This window comes from Sinocyclocheilus grahami, unplaced genomic scaffold (assembly GCF_001515645.1).
Source record: "Sinocyclocheilus grahami isolate Dianchi unplaced genomic scaffold, SAMN03320097.WGS_v1.1 scaffold858.1, whole genome shotgun sequence".
In the NCBI taxonomy this organism is placed as follows: Eukaryota; Metazoa; Chordata; class Actinopteri; order Cypriniformes; family Cyprinidae; genus Sinocyclocheilus; species Sinocyclocheilus grahami.
Window position 1 is genome coordinate 312,171 of NW_015506037.1, and position 18,692 is coordinate 330,862.

At 38.4% G+C, this 18,692-nt stretch overlaps 1 pseudogene; it reads right to left on the reverse strand.

Moving 5' to 3' along the window:
• Window positions 1–10,765: 10,765 nt before the first annotated feature.
• On the reverse strand, window positions 10,766–16,505 carry LOC107563130 (E3 ubiquitin-protein ligase TRIM39-like; annotated as a pseudogene).
• Window positions 16,506–18,692: the final 2,187 nt, after the last annotated feature.

Below are 18,692 nucleotides of genomic sequence, written 5' to 3' on the forward strand. Positions count from 1 at the left end.
GGAGTTCTGTGAGAGGTTCAGAGAAAGTGAAATAACCCCATCAAAGCGATGCAGACGCCTGCAGGATCAGCCTCTTAAACAACAGACACATCTGATGCTCACAGTAAGTGATAGAACATAGAAGTGTAAGACAGACTGTCCTGTCCTGTTTCTAATGGAAGAGGTCTGGTGTAGTAGCCTATGTCAAACTGTAATATTTGGACAGAAGCAGGTTTAATCATGATAAATACTCCTTTAGTTGTTTAGACTGAAATGGTATCAGAATTAAGTTAAAAGTAAGTCATTTGATTGGTTTTGCAGCAAATGTTGGTGTTTTTTGTCATTTTTTGTCATTTTCAGAGATAAAGGGGCCTATTTTAACGATCTAAGCGCATGATCTAAAGCGCAGGTGCACTCAGGGCGTGTCCAAATCCACTTTTGCTAGTTTAATGACGGGAAAAACGGTCGCCGCGCCCGGTGCATGGTCTAAAAGGGTTGTCCCTATTCTCTTGAGTAACGTGCAATAAACTAATCAGAGTCTCATCTCCCATTCCCTTTACGTAGGCTTGTTGATATCAGCAATTAAATTGTTCATATCAGGAATTTAATTCTTGCTATCTGCAACTTAATTCTTACATGTTAAAATTACATTTTCACTAGTAAAACTTGTTATTTCTGATATCGTGAATTCCTTTTTGGATATGTGCATCATTTAATGACAAGTGCCGCCCTTTATGAATGTTTATGGCGGATAGACGACAAGGTAAAGAGCCAAAAAGAACGGCACATTCGATTGCCCTCTCATGAAAATAAAACGCTATTCTCCTGTATATTTAATAATTATTTTGTTTTCATTTAGGCAGTGGCTACTTACACTAACTCCGCCCACCAACGTGTGGTAGTGTTAGACAATACTGCCCAATAACGCCCATTATTATTAGCTCTTGTGGTGCAGGTGGTAAAGCTCAAAACAGTTGTCTATTGACGCGACGGACCCGAGTTCGATTCCTCCCTCTGCCGAACTCGTTCTTCTCCTTTTCTACACATCACATATCACATCAGAAAGACATTTATTTTTGATCAAAATTAAGGAAATAATCGGAAAGCGGAAAATAACATGCCTCACGGGTGTTTATTGCTTAAGGTTAGGGTTGGGTGTAGTTATTGTCCCAAAGTGGCATCCATTTAATAATTTTAATAAAAATGATAATTTACACTCAATGTGTTATTATTGCATGCTGTTTTATAATGTAGGCTAACCTACTTCAATACAGAGGTGCAGATATCGGCCACTATTTGCTACTGCAAAGAAAACTCCTATTTTTAAATAGTGTAAATAGGATCTATCATTAAGAAAATATGCTAATTTCACTTATTGTGAATAGAATCCATTGCAGCCATTTCAACTGGAAGATGAAGGCTGTGATATTCATTTTCTCCACTAATCTTCTAAGCCGAGTCTTTTTTTTCTTCTTCAGTTTTATTGAATATAAATGCAATAAATGTGTATAAACGTAGTGTACTGACCATAGTTTCATATTATTAATGTGCATAGAAAATGGGAAATCCTCATAGATCATGTTTTTTTTACATTTACCCCAATAAAACACACTTTCCAGACATGATTAAATATAGTGCTGTACATTTAAAATGAAGACACCATATTATTTCTCTCTTTTGAGATAACCTATAGTCTCTATTCCATTGCCAAAACAACCCTTTCAGTTGTTACTAGTTGAACTGTTAATTCTTGATATCAGTAAATGTATTTCAACATGTTACATTTGTTATTTGTGATATCTGAAAATGCATTTGTGATATCAATATAATTTCTGATATCTAAAATGGCTTTCTTACTAGTAACAATCACATTCATGATATCAGAAATGAACATTGTCACTAGTGACAGTTAAATTGTTGATATCAAGAATAGACGTCTGTACTAGTAACCAGGTGATTACTGATATCAAAAATAAAAGTTTTTATTAGTAAGAATTGTATTTCTGATATGTGAAATTGAAATTTCAACTAGTAAGAAATCAGTTCTTGATATCAACAATTGATTTTGAATGGCAGCCTATGGTGACATTTAACTAGTGAAAATACAATTACAGATATCAAGAATTATAATTTTTACTAGTTGAAATTCAATTCCTGATATCAATAATTAGCATTGTTACTAGTGAAAATTGAATTGTTGACATCAAGAATTTATATCCTGCAAATGAATAAAAGTAAATATGGCTTGCCTATTGCCATTCCCAGGATATAAATGACTGATATCAAGAATAATATTTTTTACTAGTTGAAATGTAATTGTTGATTTCAAGAATTCATATCCTGAGAATGAATAAAAGTCCAAACGGCTTGCTTCGGCTTGCCTTTCTCCGCATTGCGCCGGATGTATGATAGGACACAAAGTCTTAGGCAACAGGAAGTAAATCACATGCATACAAACCTGCTGCAGCTGAAAATTACATATACTGAGGACTAAATAACATTTGACTTTACAAAATATCTGTTCATTTTGAGGGGGAAAATATTATCTGTATGTGTAGTATATGCGCCTGCATATAGGTTATTAAACGGGTCATATGATGCTGCTAAAAAGAACAGTATTTTGTGTATTTGGTGTAATGAAATGTGTTTATGCGGTTTAAGGTTCAAAAAACACATTATTTTCCACATACTGTACATTATTGTTTCTCCTCTATGCCCCGCCTTTCTGAAACGTATCGATTTTTACAAAGCTCATCGGTCTGAAAAGCGAGGTGTGCTGTGATTGGCCAGCTATCCAGTGCGTTGTGATTGGCCGAATACCTCACGCGTGAGACGGAAATGTTACGCCCCTCACCATACTGTGATTCCCCGTCCGCCGGAGCGACGAGACAAAACATTAAAACCCATTATAAACATAAAAACATAAACATAAGCGTAAACATAAAACCATGTCTGCATTTGTGATCGGAGAAATGACAAACAAGCGCTACTCTACACTGCTCAAAACTCACGTTTGAATCATCAGTGGCAAATCCTTTAAATATAAAAACGTACTTACAGTCTGTGAGTCAGAACAGCCGGCATTGTAGTCTACTCTCCCAGCTTCCCACATAGTGATGTAGACATGTGGGGGCGTGTTAGAACGAGCCGTTTTAGGTAGGCGTGGCTGACTCTTAACTTTTATAAAGAATATCTCTTTGGATTTGAGACTTTAGTCTTTGCAACTTTACAGATCTTCTTTATGCACCAAGAGCTTGTAACACTCCAAAGAGAAAGGAACATTGAAATCGCATCATATGACCCCTTTAAAGTAACTGAATCTGGAGTATTGATGCTAGTTACATCAACGTCCCACTAGAGGGCAGTGTTATGCTGAGGTGGAGAAGTTGTTACTTCCTGTCTGCGTGTGTTCTGGTGGCGGTATTAAAAGACGATTAACAGTCACAGTGCTCTCCTCTCATGTTTTATGAATAGAACCCACATTGCGAGAACATGATAGTATGTTTCCTTTAACATAAACAGCACTTACTAGTTAAGATGAATTAGAGGGCGTATGGATGATCTTCCATCTTATATTTGATCTTCTTCAAAGTAGCCACCCATTGTTCAGATTCAAGCTCTGCACATTCTGAACATTCTCTCAACAAGATTTTGTCTTTAAATGTGTTAACATCTCATGAAATATAAAACAAGTTATATTGGGTAACTTTTAACATAGAAGACCGTGTTTTAATAAAATATGACTTTGTGCAATGACTATTTTTGTTCTTTGTTGTGTATTGTAATTTCCCGCCAGTATACTGTGGCCTATAATAGCATGAAGCTAACTGTGGCAGTGTGAACAGAGAAATGTTATATGTCACTTGTAAGCATGTTAGTATAAGGCTAACGTTAATGATTTTGAAATGTCAAGGGGATGCTAAACGTTTGTGTTCGGAGAGCCCCGCGTTTTAATTTTTGAATCTCTCCACCATCTTAGATTATTTTAAATTTTAAGCACCGAACATCACCCTGCCTTCACGGGGGTCCGTGTACTTTTGCGTCCATTCATTTTTTCGTTATTTATCCCAGAAATGAAAATGCGGTTTCCTCTTGTTCAAACTGTGATTAAGCAGAAACATGCCTTTTCACTCTTATTTCATTAAAAATCGTAATAATGTTATAAAACTAGTTTCTTAGTGTATATCAATGCTAAATTACATTTTTTGTTAAATGTTTGATGTCAATTTTACGTCTTTTTGACATCAATTGCCCACTGGGAAGTACATGCAATTCAGTATGATCGCATTATTTTATACATTTTAATAAGTACAGGTCAGAATAAGCATTATCATTCTTACATTAGTATATATATTATGCTCAATGACCATGGTTCATTACTTTAAAAAAATTATGTTTTGCCAAAAAGGGATATGTTAGGACTGAGTTGTGTTGGTTTGGGTGTTTTGGTCTCTTTTTCTCTGTGGCAGGTTCTGTGATTGGAGTGTGACTGGAGTGCAGCTGATGCTCGTCATGGCTGTTATTTAAACCTGGTGCGAGAGTTCGTCAGGGCGGCTGCTCTTCTGTTGCTCGAGCAGTTTGCCAGAGCCGCGCCCCAATTTTGTGGCGCTATGTTTTGTTTTGCATCCATTCACTAGCGCTGACCACACTTCTCTTTGTGCATCCATTCACTTGCATTTCATACTGATTGATATTACTGATAGATTATCAATGTCATATTTTGTATGTTATTCCTGCCCCGACGTCGCAGAGAATAAAAATATTTTTTAAAAAATAGAATCCCGTGTCGCTGTCGCGGGTGGTTAGGACAAAAACTACATGGAAAATATACTTTTTTATCGCGTCGCGCCTGGTTGGGACACACGGTGTTACAGTTTGGTAACACAAGAGTAGTCCAGTGAGCAGGCGTGGTCGATCTCCGTCGAACAATGTCCAAACAGGGTATTCCAAAGGGTTAATACGAAACACAGGCTATGGTCCAGGCAACGGGCAAACAGTATTCAAACAGGGCGAGACGAGAGGGATAATCCAGGACAAGCGAAAATCAGGAAACAGACAACTAGAAACTCCAACTAGGAGCGGGAACTGGCTCTGTACCGTAGCTATCAACTAGGGTAGCGATATGTGCTTACACTACTCGGCAGAGAATGGTCGTTTGAGACTGATTTTTATAGTGGGTGTTATTGGTAGCAGCTGTGTGTGATAAGTTTCAGGTGCGCTTGTGATTAGTGCAATGGAGCATGGGAAATGTAGTCCAGGGGGATGTGTAACGGTCTGTGTGGCGTGAGAGTCACTATAATGGGAGGGCGACCTCTGGTGGCAAGTGGATGGAAGTTCATGGACAGGATTCGTGACAGTCATGTGTCATGACAAACAAGCATAATTGTAATAAACTGGAGCGAGTTTTTGTACAAGAAGTCACCCCCAGACCCATATGAAAATAATATATTGATGTCACCATTTTGCTTGTAACTTCATAAAACGTGCTCAGGTCGTGGAAAAATAGACACCATTTTTAGAGCAGATTCTCCCGATTAAAAAGAGCCCAAATTTATCATAATCCGCCGATCAGATCGAAAGATGTTCATGGAGCTGTAACTACGGTGGCCGAGAGAGCTCAACGCGCTGCAACTTAAGAAAACACATGCAAATTGAAAAAACACCAGCAAATTAAGAAAACATCTTCATCAGTTTGACAACACACGCGCTGCAAATCCTCACAACACATGCAAATGAAGAAACGCTGCAAATCCTAACAACACATGCAAATGAAGAAACGAGCTGCAAATCCTCACAACACATGCAAATGAAGAAACACGCTGCAAATCCTCACAACACATGCAAATGAAGAAACACGCTGCAAATCCTCACAACACATGCAAATGAAGAAACGCGCTGCAAATCCTCACAACACATAAAACCAGACAGGCGCACTTCAGGCGCAGCAAAGAAAAACAGCTCTATGTTTCACTTGCATGTTTATATTTGTAACTTCAGAATCCTGCATAGATCTTGAAAAACTGCATGTCATTATTTTCAGAAAATTCTCCTGATTAAAATGAGCCATACCATAATCCATCGATGAGATCCAAAGATATTGCTCATATAACACAAAACCCAACGGGCGCACTTCAGGAGCAGCAGGACAAATAACTGTAGTTTCACGTTGCGCTTTTATTCGTAACTTCATGAAACACGCATAGATCATGGAAAATGATACCATATGATATACCATAATAACTGTCATTTAGATATAAAGATATTTGTCATTGAATTATAACACATAAAACCCCAAATGCGCGCATGCTGTAATATTCTCATGGTTATTTTTACGCTTATTATTTCATGAAACATGCTCTGATCGTGGAAAATGGCATATCATTATTTACAGCAGGTTCTCATGATTGAAATGAGTCCAAAATCAAAACAATCCATTGCGTCTTTCGTGTGTAAATAATACCTAAACCCATGAATTGAAGAAATCGGTTGGAGAGCTCTGTTGAACACTTGGCAAGCAGAATGTAAAACCTATAATGTTTCTGTCTGTTATCTTTTATATAACTTTTTAAAAATAATAATTAGGTATCATTTTAAAGCTTAGAAATTAAGCTTTCGAATACATCCAACCATTCTGATCAACTCCTAACCAGTGCTGCCTAGTTCCTCTAAACCGGAGTGTACCACTGGCGGGTAAAATAATAATAATATTTTTCAAAATCAATGCCTTGATCAACACAAAATAGATGTCATTTGAAAGATTGGAGTCTGACCTTTACAATGCATGTGGCCACTTTGATTAACTCCTAAGTAGTGCTGAGTTATTTGCGGATAGATAGAAATTTATGTTTTCATAATTTATGAAAAATGTTTGTTTGTGCCATGTACTCTATAATGCCAGAAACATCATACAGCTCAGATAGTCATTTGTCATCTGTCATTTGAAAGGTCTCATAGAGTAGAATAAAACAAGTATAATTTTTTGGGGCTTTGACTAAACTTGAGTGAGGCATTACTTCAAATTCAAAACAACAATTTCAAAACCGTCAAGGGCTAAGAGAAAGGCTACCTTGGTTCCAAATGCTGTAACTTTTGATTACTTCATGATATCACCACAAAATGTAATGCACATACAGCACACATGTTGGGGAACATCACCAAAAATAATTTTTCTCCTACCTTATTTCTATCATGAGATATTGAACGTCAAATAAGAATATGAAAAATTTCCCTTGACCACACTAATTGTTCTTACATTTTATCACCCATTTCTCAACATAAGAATATTTAAATGCAAAGATTTTTTCCCCCTAAAAATATAGAGAGATTTCTATCAAACAATACCTACATTTTGACTCTGCTTGCTACGGTCTTGGAGTAATGAGTCATTATTTTTGTGTATGGCAATCAGAAAAAACAAACTTCAGTGAGGCAAAAATGCCCTCAGGGCTTAAAGGGTTAATTAATATTACTCAGTACTTAAATGTATAATTACACTGTAACAAGGACACTTTAAAATAAAGTGTAACCAAGTTGAGAAATTACTTGGCACATGAGACCATGACCCAAACTCACAAAAATAATCTTCTTTTTAACGTTCTAGCATTCTAGCATCATTAATCTCTGATTTACAGAAAAAGTTACACAAGTCCTTAAGGAGCAGCGGGGAAGATAAATGTGCAAGTGTTATTTAAATTTGTCTTATTTTAATGTTTGGTTTCATTTTTTGACTTAAAACCTACACATACGTGTGTGGACAAGGCCACATGCAAGCATTTCAGTGGACAAACCTGTGGCAAATTCATTCAACTGAAAGTGTGGTAACATTTACAAACAAAATGAATGCTTCTGAGCTAATTTTCAACTGTCCCAGAATACTGAATACTTATGCAATGGAGTCATTTAAGTTTTTTACATATAATAAATTTGCAAAGATGTCATGACATTTTCACCAGATGTTGGTAACAACCCAAGTAATCTATATACACAAAGAAAAGAAAACAAATAAGTTCAGAAATTAAGTTCTGTGTAATAAAATGGAATGACCCAGGGATAAAGTATTGAACACGCTTACTGAAATGTATTTAATACTTCATACAAAAGGCTTTGTTGGTAATGACAGCAGTCTGGAGAAACTAGTGGCATGCATTGCTCAGGTGTGATTTTAGCCCATTCTTCCTCACAAACAGTCTTCAAATCTTGACGGATCTGTGGGCCTCTTCTATGAACTCTGATCTGTAGTTCTTAACATAGAAATCCTTCTGTAACCAATGCCATCAGTATGTTTTGCAACAATAAGGTTGCGAAGGTCTTGAGAGAGTTCTTTGCTTTTACCCATCATGAAATGTTTCTTGTGTGAGACGTTGGTCATGAGACACCTTTTTATAGGCCATCAATTGGGACTGAAGCAGCTAATATTAATTTCCACTGACGAGGGGCAGGATTGCTTTCTAATTACTGATAGATTTCTGCTGGTGTCTTGGCTTTCCATGCCTTTTTGCACCTCCCTTCCTTCATGTGTTCAATACTTTTCCCTGGGTCATTCTACTTTATTACACAGAACTTAATTTCTGAACTTATTTGTTTTGTTTTGTTTGTATATATATATATATATTACTTGGGTTGTTACCAACATCTGGTGAAAATTTCATGACATCAGCACCTTTAGAAATATATTTTCTGAGAAAAATGGTGACGTGTTCAATACTTATTTCAACCGCTGTATATTTACATTTGCATTTAGTAATTTAGCAGATGCTTTTATCCAAAGCGACTTACAAATGAGGACTATAGAAGCAATCAAAATCAACAAAAGAGCAATGATATGCAAGTGCAAATGGCAAGTCTCGGTTAGCCTAACGCAGTACACGTAGCAAGGGTTTTTATTTTATTTTTTTAAATGTATATATATATATATATACACATATACACACACAAAGAAAAACAAGTAGATAAATCGAAAAAATAGAAAGCTAGTGTTAGTTTTTTTTTTTTAAATAAAAAAGATGATAAATAAAGTAGAATAGAAGGTTCTAGAGTTAGAGGGTCAAATAAAGATGGAACAGAGCTAGTGTTAGTAGCTAAAAAGTAGCTAGTGTTAGTTTTTTTTTTTTAAATAAAAAAGATGATAAATAAAGTAGAATTAAAATAGAATAGAAGGTTCTAGAGTTAGAGGGTCAAATAAAGATGGAACAGATGTGTTTTTAGTCGTTTCTTGAAGATGGTTAAGGACTCAGCTGCTCGGATCGAGTATATATACAGTATATATATATATATATAGATATGTGTGTGTGTGTATGTATAAAATATCTTCTTTTGTGGTCTGACAAAAAGAAAGAAGGCATTAGAACAACCGTAGAGTTGGGTAATAATGACTGCATTTAAATTTTTGGGTAAACTATTCCTTTATCTGAAACCTGTCACAACCACCAGCTGGAGTGCCCATGAGCTCCACCAGTGGGCACTCCATCCCTGACTTTTACCATTCACCCAAGACTCAATTTCCCATAATCCTTTGCCCGCATTCATCTGCACTCATCATCATTGCAGTCACCTGTCTCTCATTACCTCATTAATCTCACACTATAAGAATGGCATACACACACGCTCTCACATCACGGTTGATTGTTAGCCTGTAACGTTTTCATGTTCCTGTGTTTTATGATCTTTTGCTGCCTGCCCTGACCTTTGCCTGTCTTTGGATTACCTTGTTTGTTACTGTTTGCTGGTACTGAACCCTAGTGATGGGAAACCGAGGCCTTCTGAACCATTTGAGGCTTTCATGAAATAGTGCCGAAAAATGGTTCATTACTCGAAGCTTTTAACACAGTGCGCATTAGCGACATCTGGTGGTCAGATGTGGTTTCTCCAGCCTATCTAACGAAACATCGCGGAGCAGAGTATGGGTTGTGGCTAGAAGGGACCTATTAGATATGTGTTTTATTCATGTCTACACCTACGCTATATTGATGTGCGCATGCCCAGTAGTTTTTGCTGTATGCCATCTAGCCTTAACCCAGAGGATGGTTTTAAATCTGTGCCAACTCGTGTCACGCGTAGTCCAGTCAACGGATTCACATATTGATCAATAATATAAGATATACAAGTGTGTGATTCTAATTAATCAGATTCTGTCTGGTGTTGAGGTTATTCTAAACTATTCTACTGAATTCCAAATAAGCGTACACACACACACATCCAAGTCAAAGTCAAACACAAGAGTCATGCGAAGCACTGATTTTTTTTCAAACCAGCTGTCCCGACCTTCCTTCCTTCAAACGTCATCAATCACGTGGTGTTGTCATTTCGATACAAGCATCGGCACAGTGTGTGATACAATAGTGGTTTGAAAACTGCGTGGAGCCTCGGTATCAATCGTCCCCTCACTACTGAACCCTGCCTGTCTGACTGAGTGTTTGTAATCTTTTAAGAGGCTGTCAACCTTGATTTATAGCATTTTTTAGGTGTTTGGTTTTATTTTGATTTTAGAAAATAAACGCGTTTGCTCTCCTCACAAATCAACTTTTTCTTGTTTTTCCACTGGCATTTCTTTTAGGTGTTGAGGACTAGTGCATCGTTGAGCCTACATTTAGTAAGAATAAAATACTAAGTACCATTAAAATCAGATACTATTAAGACTTTTACTCCAATTATATTGGAATTGGTGACTGATCACTTGTAATAGTCATTCTGTAAAGTATCTGTACTTTTACTCAAGCATGGTTTTCAGGTGCTCTTCACATCGTTAATGTTTATGGGTTGTTGTAATAAAAATCTTTTGAGTGTAAATTCATCTATTTTAATGGACAGGTTTGATGATCAGTGGACTTGAGTTTTTGCTTCCATCATTAAGACCAAAAAATGGATAGAGACTGTCAGTGAAAGACTGACCAGTGAAAGAGTAGATATGAAAACCGGACTCCACATCATGAAAGGAGACCAGACCCTCGTCATAATCCACAAACACACCGACCCGCTGCGGCTTCACTCTCAGAGACAGAGAAATGGCACTATATTCACCACAGGCACTATATTCATCCCCATTCCTCAGAACCACAGTCCAGCATCCATTACTGGAACTTAGTGTGATCCTTCCCCTCCTGTTAATGGATTCTCTGGCCACTCCTAAAATCCAGGCAGTCTTTCCCTTCACCTGCACCTCAAAATAAAATCTCCTTGAGGAGAATCCCACCTTTCCCAGGACACAGGGAGATATATTAAATCTCTTTGGGTTGTCTGGGACATTTCGCTTGGTGTCTCCATGTTTCACTTGTCTTCCATCAGAGGACAGGATGAGATATGGATAAGCTGTATCAGGATCCAGAGTCACATACACTGAGAAAACAGAGAATATGAATAACAACTTCACAATACACAGATTTAATGATGATGATGTTTGTAATATTTAATCCAGATTTTCATGTACCTGCATACTGCTGCATCTTCTTCAGCACTACAAAGACAAATGGCAAGAAAAAAACATGAGATCTTTGAGATGGTTTTTGTGTGTGTATATGAAATTATGGACAGTTTTAATGTTATAATTAAAGAACTGTGTACAACATCACGTTTTATCTGACCAATGTATGCGTGTCCAGCAAAGACACCATTTAAAAAAAAAAAGTTTAAAAATGTAAATTTGAATTAACTTAAAGCTGAAATTACACACACACACACACAGAGAGAGAATATACATCTGTGTTGTATCTTTGCATGCATATCCAGTATATTTATAATCAATATCTATCTATCTATATTCATCTAACACCATATTGAGCAACTATAGACCAATATCAAATCTTCCTTTTATAGGAAAGAGTATTGAAAAGGTAGTCTTTAATCAGCTGAACAAATACTTAAACTCAAATGGATACCTGGACAATTTTCAATCTGGTTTTCGACCGCATCACAGCACAGAGACAGCACTCATTAAGATAATAAATGATATTCGCTTACATTCTGAATCTGGCAAAATATCAGTGCTGGTACTACTAGATCTCAGTGCTGCGTTTGATACTGTCGATCATAACATACTACTAGAGAGACTGGAAAACTTGGTTGGGCTTTCTGGCATGGTAATTAAATGGTTCAGGTCATACTTAGAAGGGAGAGGTTATTATGTGAGTATAGGAGAGCATAAGTCTAAGTGGACGTCCATGACATGCGGAGTCCCACAAGGCTCAATTCTTGCACCGCTCTTGTTTAGCCTGTATATGCTCCCACTAAGTCAAATAATGAGAAAGAACCAAATCGCCTATCACAGCTATGCAGATGATACCCAGATTTGCCTAGCCTTATCTCCAAATGACTACAGCCCCATTGACTCCCTCTGCCAATGCATTGATGAAATTAACAGTTGGATGTGCGAGAACCTTCTTCAGTTAAACAAATTACCCTTGTGTATGAAATGTGCTATACAGATAAACTTGCCTTGCCTTGCCTTGCCTTACAGGGGCATCTAAAAAAATATTTATATTGTGAAGTGTTACTTTTTGGTAAATTATTTCAAAAAGTGAAACTTTCATATATTCCAGATTCATTACATGTAAAGTAAAACATTTCAAAATTTGTTTTAATTTTGATGATTAGAGCTTACAGCTCATGAAAGTCAAAAATCCAGTATCTTAAAATATTAGAATATTTACCAAGATCTAATCAAACACAGTAATATCACTGGAAGTGGTTTTGTCACTGTGGGCAGGTGCCAGATCCTGCTGGAAAATGAAATCAGCATCTTCAAAAAGCTGGTCAGCAGAAGGAAGCATGAAGTGCTCCAAAATTTCTTGGTAAACGGGTGCAGTGACAAAGAACCAAAGACTTAAACTTACTTCAGTCTGTGTGCATTGAATTTATTTAATACACAAGTTTCACAATTTGAGTTGAATTACTGAAATAAATGAAGTTTTCCACGACATTCTAATTTATTGAGATGCACCTGTATATATATATATATATATATATATACAGTATATATACAGTGTTAATTATATATAATAGTTTTGTATATCAAATGGATGAGGAAATTACAATGCCTTGAATTTACTAAGCAATGATTTATTTCGTTCTAATCGGTAACTCAGGAAACGTAACGAAAAAAAATAGCTTACCGTTTTTACTTAGAACCAATTCATTTTTAATCCCTGATTTTAGACATAGGCCTACATGAGATAATTGATATATTACTGCTTGAACAAATGTATAAAAATAGCTCTAAAAATGTTATAATTAAGGGCAGGGGCGCCGTAAGTGTGGGGAGGTTAGGACGATTCTAAGGGCTCAACGATGGAGGGGGGCCCTCTCGGTAGAAATTGAGTTTACAGAGGTACAGTCATGACGTTCAGTCATTAAGTGTGTCGTGTAGTCGGTCGGTCTACTGCAGGGGTTTTCAATATGTAGGGCGCGAGAGCATGTCAGGGGAGAGTAGTAGAATAATAATTCATTCTTGATTACTAGTTTGAATCAGTAAATTATAACAGAAACAATACCTTAAAAATGAAAGCAAGCAGGTTTTTGCGATCACGTAATTTTAAACCGGTAAAATCCTGGAAATTCCTAGGATCCAGTAAGCAAATTCAAACAGTAAGTTCAAAACAGCTTTAATGCAGAGAAAACATGGCCGATTTCATCAGAGATTGCAGAGAGAATAGTGACTTACGTCCAGATGTCATTAAATTATTCTTTTCAGCGTGTATTTGGCTTAAAAGCAAGAGTGTTTTATAATGGATGCTGGCTGAAGGTGTTTCATATTATATGGTGGTCAGTGGTTTAATGATTCTGAATGGATCCGTATTAGTACAGGCAGGCGGTTTAGTGGTCCTTGTGGTCGTGTTTGGTATCACAGCTTAACTTGTGCTTATTTGTATTGAAAATGTAATTATTGATTGATTGTGGCACTATACATACATTGTGAATTATGAAAATTAAAAGTATTTATTTATTTAATATTTAAATAAATAAATAAGAGAGGGTGGGGTGGGAGTACCAGCACTTCTTTTTCTCCACTTCAAGCACTGTATGTATCTAAGTTGATTATTAGCCTAAGCCTACTCTTGACAGAGAGCTGATTTGGTTTTTGAGAGACAGAGATGCACAGAGACGGCAACAATCAGTTTTATTGGCGATCACACTCTGCTTATTCCATTCATTCATGTATCATATTGTACAAGGTTTAAATCATTGACATTTAATTATACACAAATAGTAGAACGTGTAGGCTATGATGTAGCATTTTAGTTTATATTACTCTTGCCAAGCTCTGATTTCTGAGACATGCACGTAGAGGCAACAGCAACGTGGTTGTTTGATTTGTGCTAATTTCATTCATAAAGTTTACATTCATTCACTTCACACACTCATTATTGCGTAGTGACTTTAGAGGTTTTATGTATAATATCACGCTGATCCCCTGGCCCACCTGTTATCCAGCAAACACGAGGAGTGACTGTGCCATTCGGCAAAATTATTCCTTATCCGTTATTCGTTTTGAAGCCATTATCCGTGCCTTTCCAAAATAAGGTATTTGGCTTCGGGCACACCCTTAGATACCACCTTGTCCTGAGCACTCAAGGCATAATGATTGGTTCCTGGGGTTTCAGCATGACATAGAGACACACTCTTCCTTTCTTCCTGGAAGTGCACATACAGTAGAGCTGACAAAATCGTGGAAGGAACCTTTCTCTACAGGGACACAATATACCCACTCTTCCGCTCACACCACCCTCATTGGCATTACGGCAACGAGATATTCAGAGATCCCTCAGGTGAAGACAGCAACTGCAGTGCACTTATGCCTGCAAAACCACACCACCTGGCGAGGCCGCCTGAGACTCCCTTCCAGGGCATGTAAGTTTACCTCGTCCCTCATGGCGAGGGCTTACAATGCCTCTGGACGCGTTCTCAGCTCCTCAGCACAAACCTAACTAAGTGAAGCCCAAAGGCCCTTATATACCCAGATGTCCGGGGCATGACCACATATGCCAATTTCATTGCCCTTTTCTAAATACATCAGAGGTGTTTGAGCTCCCATAAGTAAACATGGCCGTGTTAAGGGATGAAGCTTCTAGTACAAAATTTATTTACTGCATATTTTCTGAAATTAGAGAGGACAATTTTCTGCCTTCTTCAAGAAGAACTGTGAGGTGCTGATAATGATCACATACTTCTCTTATTTCAGTTTGGACCAGACTCATTCTTCCTTAGTGATCTTAAAAGATGATCTGTATGGTATATTTGATATGGATGTACCAGTTTGCTTGATTTTTTCATGTAGATTGAGTCAGAGCTCTCCTTAGAGTCTCCACACTCTCTTGAGTCTTCATTCTGATCTCAGGCCAGTTCTTGGTGTTTCTAGAGCTGCACAGGGATGAGTAAATCTACAGCAACAGAGAGGAGAAATCTTTCAGCACAGGGAGCATTATGGTGTCACATACAACATTATCACTGATCAAAGAGAGGTTTACTGACCCGTAGGAGGTGGAGGTGATCTTCAGTGTTTGAGAGCTGCTGCAGTTTAATGTTTCTCATCTTTAGCTCAGCGATCTCCCGCTCCAGCTCTTCAATCAGCTCTTCCTCCTGTTTCTCTGCTGCTTTCTTCTGCTTCTCCATTATCTCCAGCAGTTCAGTCTGACATCTCTCAGTGGAGCGGATGAGATCAGTGAAGAGCTCAACATGGGCTGCTTTCTCCTCCTCTGTGTTTCTCTGGTCAACCAGTAGGTCAGTCAATAAATTATCAGCAGTGCTGTTTGCATGCTGCACAGTTCATGTTATGGACATTAATTATATGTACATACTGTAAATGTGACAAATAAACAACGTCTTACTTTTCTTAATTCTGCTGAATGTTTGATGTCTTGCATTTTCTTCATTCTGTCTTGGATCATCTGCTCCACATCTTGGATCATCCAATAAGTCTATAAACAGAGAAATTTTGATTCACATAGTGACATGAAGGTAAGTAAATAATAACAGAATTGTCATTTATAGGTAAAATATTTTTTTCATATTGTTAGTGCTTCTTGTAAAGACACAGTGTTGTGGATCTTGTGATCGCCATCAGTGCAGGACAGACACACAGATGTCTGATCATCTCTACAGAACAGCTCCAGAGGTCTCTCATGTTTCTGACATATATAGTCCTCCAGATTACTCACAGGCTCCATCAGTTTGTGTTTCTTCAAACGTGCCACTCTCAAATGAGGCTCCAGGTGAGTTTCACAGTAAGAGCTCTGACACACCAGACACGACTTCAGGGCTTTCAGCTTTCTTTCCTCACAGATGTCACACAGAACATGTATTTTCTTTTTATAGTGATCTATAATCACTTGGAGTGTGGTATTAATCTTGAGATCAGGTCTTTGGTTGAATGTTTCTTTACAGTATGGACAGCTGCAGGTCTGGCTGTTGTCCCAGTGTTTATCCAGACAGGTCTTGCAGAAGCTGTGTCCACATGCAGTGCTGACTGGTTCAGTGAACACGTCCAGACATATAGAGCACTGAAGCTCCTCACTCAGTGGATCACTGGAGGACGACATATCTAGAAAGAAAACATTTCACAAAGATGAAGACTACTGCTGTAAAGGCAAAATCTTGTGTAAAAGAGGTTCTATTATGCCCTTTTACAACGTCTTGATTTGGTTTTTAGTGTACTAGAATATATTTTCATGCTTGACATGATTTGGTGCTTTATTATTATTTTACATAATTTTAGCATCTCTCTTTCCAGTCTGTCTTGAACGCTTTGTTTAGTTCCTGTTTTGATGAAACCCCTCTTTCCGGAATACAAAATGTTCTTTGATTGGTTAGCTGGCCCAGTGTTGTATTGTGTTGTGTTGTGTTGTGACTGATGAGCCGTTTAAAGCGTCTTCTCGGAAATGACATGTAATCAGTTTTGTTTTCACTACACCTCAACAGTTAATAATAGCTACAAGTGCATATTATTTGACGTGCTACAGACACGCCCCTTACCATAAATGTGAGCTTCATCTGCTCAGCTGTAAATATTAACAATGGTGTAAATTTTTCTATACCAGGAGTGTATACAAGTATGGGGCATGCCTCCCCAGGCAGACACTAGACCATGTCAGGGGAGACGCGACGTGGCATGACATGTGATGTATGGTGACCCATACTCGGAATTAGTGCTCTGCATTTAACCCATGCAAAGTGCACACACACAGCAGTGAACACACACACACAGAAATTTTTGGCAGGGCAAGTAAAAATCTGAACCACTGGCCCGACCAGATACTGGTGCTTCTGTCGTCTGGTTCTGCTAATTAACTGGTTTCAGATCAAATTCATATCAGCTCATTTACATGGACAATTCAAAGTCTGATGTTTGTTTTAGTTTTTTATCATGTTTACATTCATGTATGTAATTGACATACATTTCTGTATACATGCAGTTCGGTCAGTGAGGGGGTTTTGCACAGTGTCATTGTGGTGTGTGAGTGTTGAAGATTTAATATCAAACTGGTGTTTTGTGGTGGCAAGTAAAAGGCTTCACTGCTGGTCTTTGCAACTCACATTTCCTGAAGAATCTTTACAGCCTCAAGATTGCACAGTGCATCAGCTTTCCTTAGTATCCATGCTTACCTTCACCTTCCTCTCTCTCTCTCTAAAAAGGCAAATAAACTGGTGGACACTTTGGGGAATGCAGCCAGCATGACCGGTGCCTGAAGCATGTATAAAACAACTCCAATCCTATTGGTCCACATGGCCCGTGACGTCATAGGCGGGTACCCAAAAGTATAAAAGGGCACCTGCTGAATACATCACTAACTCAGTTGTCTGAGGAGACGTAAACAGGCAGGCCGAAGGCATGGCAAGGGGACGCAGCGTCTCATTCCCTCTCGGGGAACCGTGGTTAATAAGACCACTGAGAGGCTGGAAGCCTAGTCTCAAAGATTGCTACCAACAATCCCAGCTAGGACACAGCTATTCACAGATAGCTATATCCAAAGTGTCTTATGACAAAGGACCTTCCTAAAGAGCTGCCCAGACCAAGGGGATGGCTATCTACTTAAAACCCCACAGGGGAGATAGCACTGTCTAAGCCAGGGCTCAGGGAGACCGCTACTTAAAAACCCTGAGAAGGGGAGCAGTCACATAGCTATCCTCAGATAACTATATACCTAGGAAGGGGCTATCCGATGGAACCAAAACTAAAAACCAGGTAAACCTTCCTGAAACTGCCCAGACCACAGAGAGTGGGCTATCTACTTACGACCCTAGCAGGGCAGATAGCACTGTTTGGGCAAGGGCTCAGGGAGAGCGCTACTTAAAAACCCTAAGAAGGGGAGCAGTCCCTAAGCTAGTACATAGATATCCTCAGATAGCCATGTACCTAGGAAGGCTACCAGAAGGGGACCGACTGAGACTACCCAGACCACAAGAGTTGGCTGTCTACTTGCAACCCTAACAGGGATACAGCACTGTCTAGGTAAGGGCTCAAGGAGACCGCTACTTAAAAACCTTAAAAAGGGGAGCAATCACCGTGCTATCAACAGCTAGATCCGCACAACTAGCCTAGATAACCAGGTAAACCCACCTCGGTAAAACAACCTCGGTTGAGAGACCAGATGCTATGAGTTGTGCCCCCTCAGGGGCCACACCCAGAGCTTCCACAACTCTGGGCGGGGTGAAAGATCATAGCCTCCGCCTGTGAGAGGAGCTCTCTCCTGACGGGAATCTCCCATGGAGTGCCGTCGAGGAGAGAA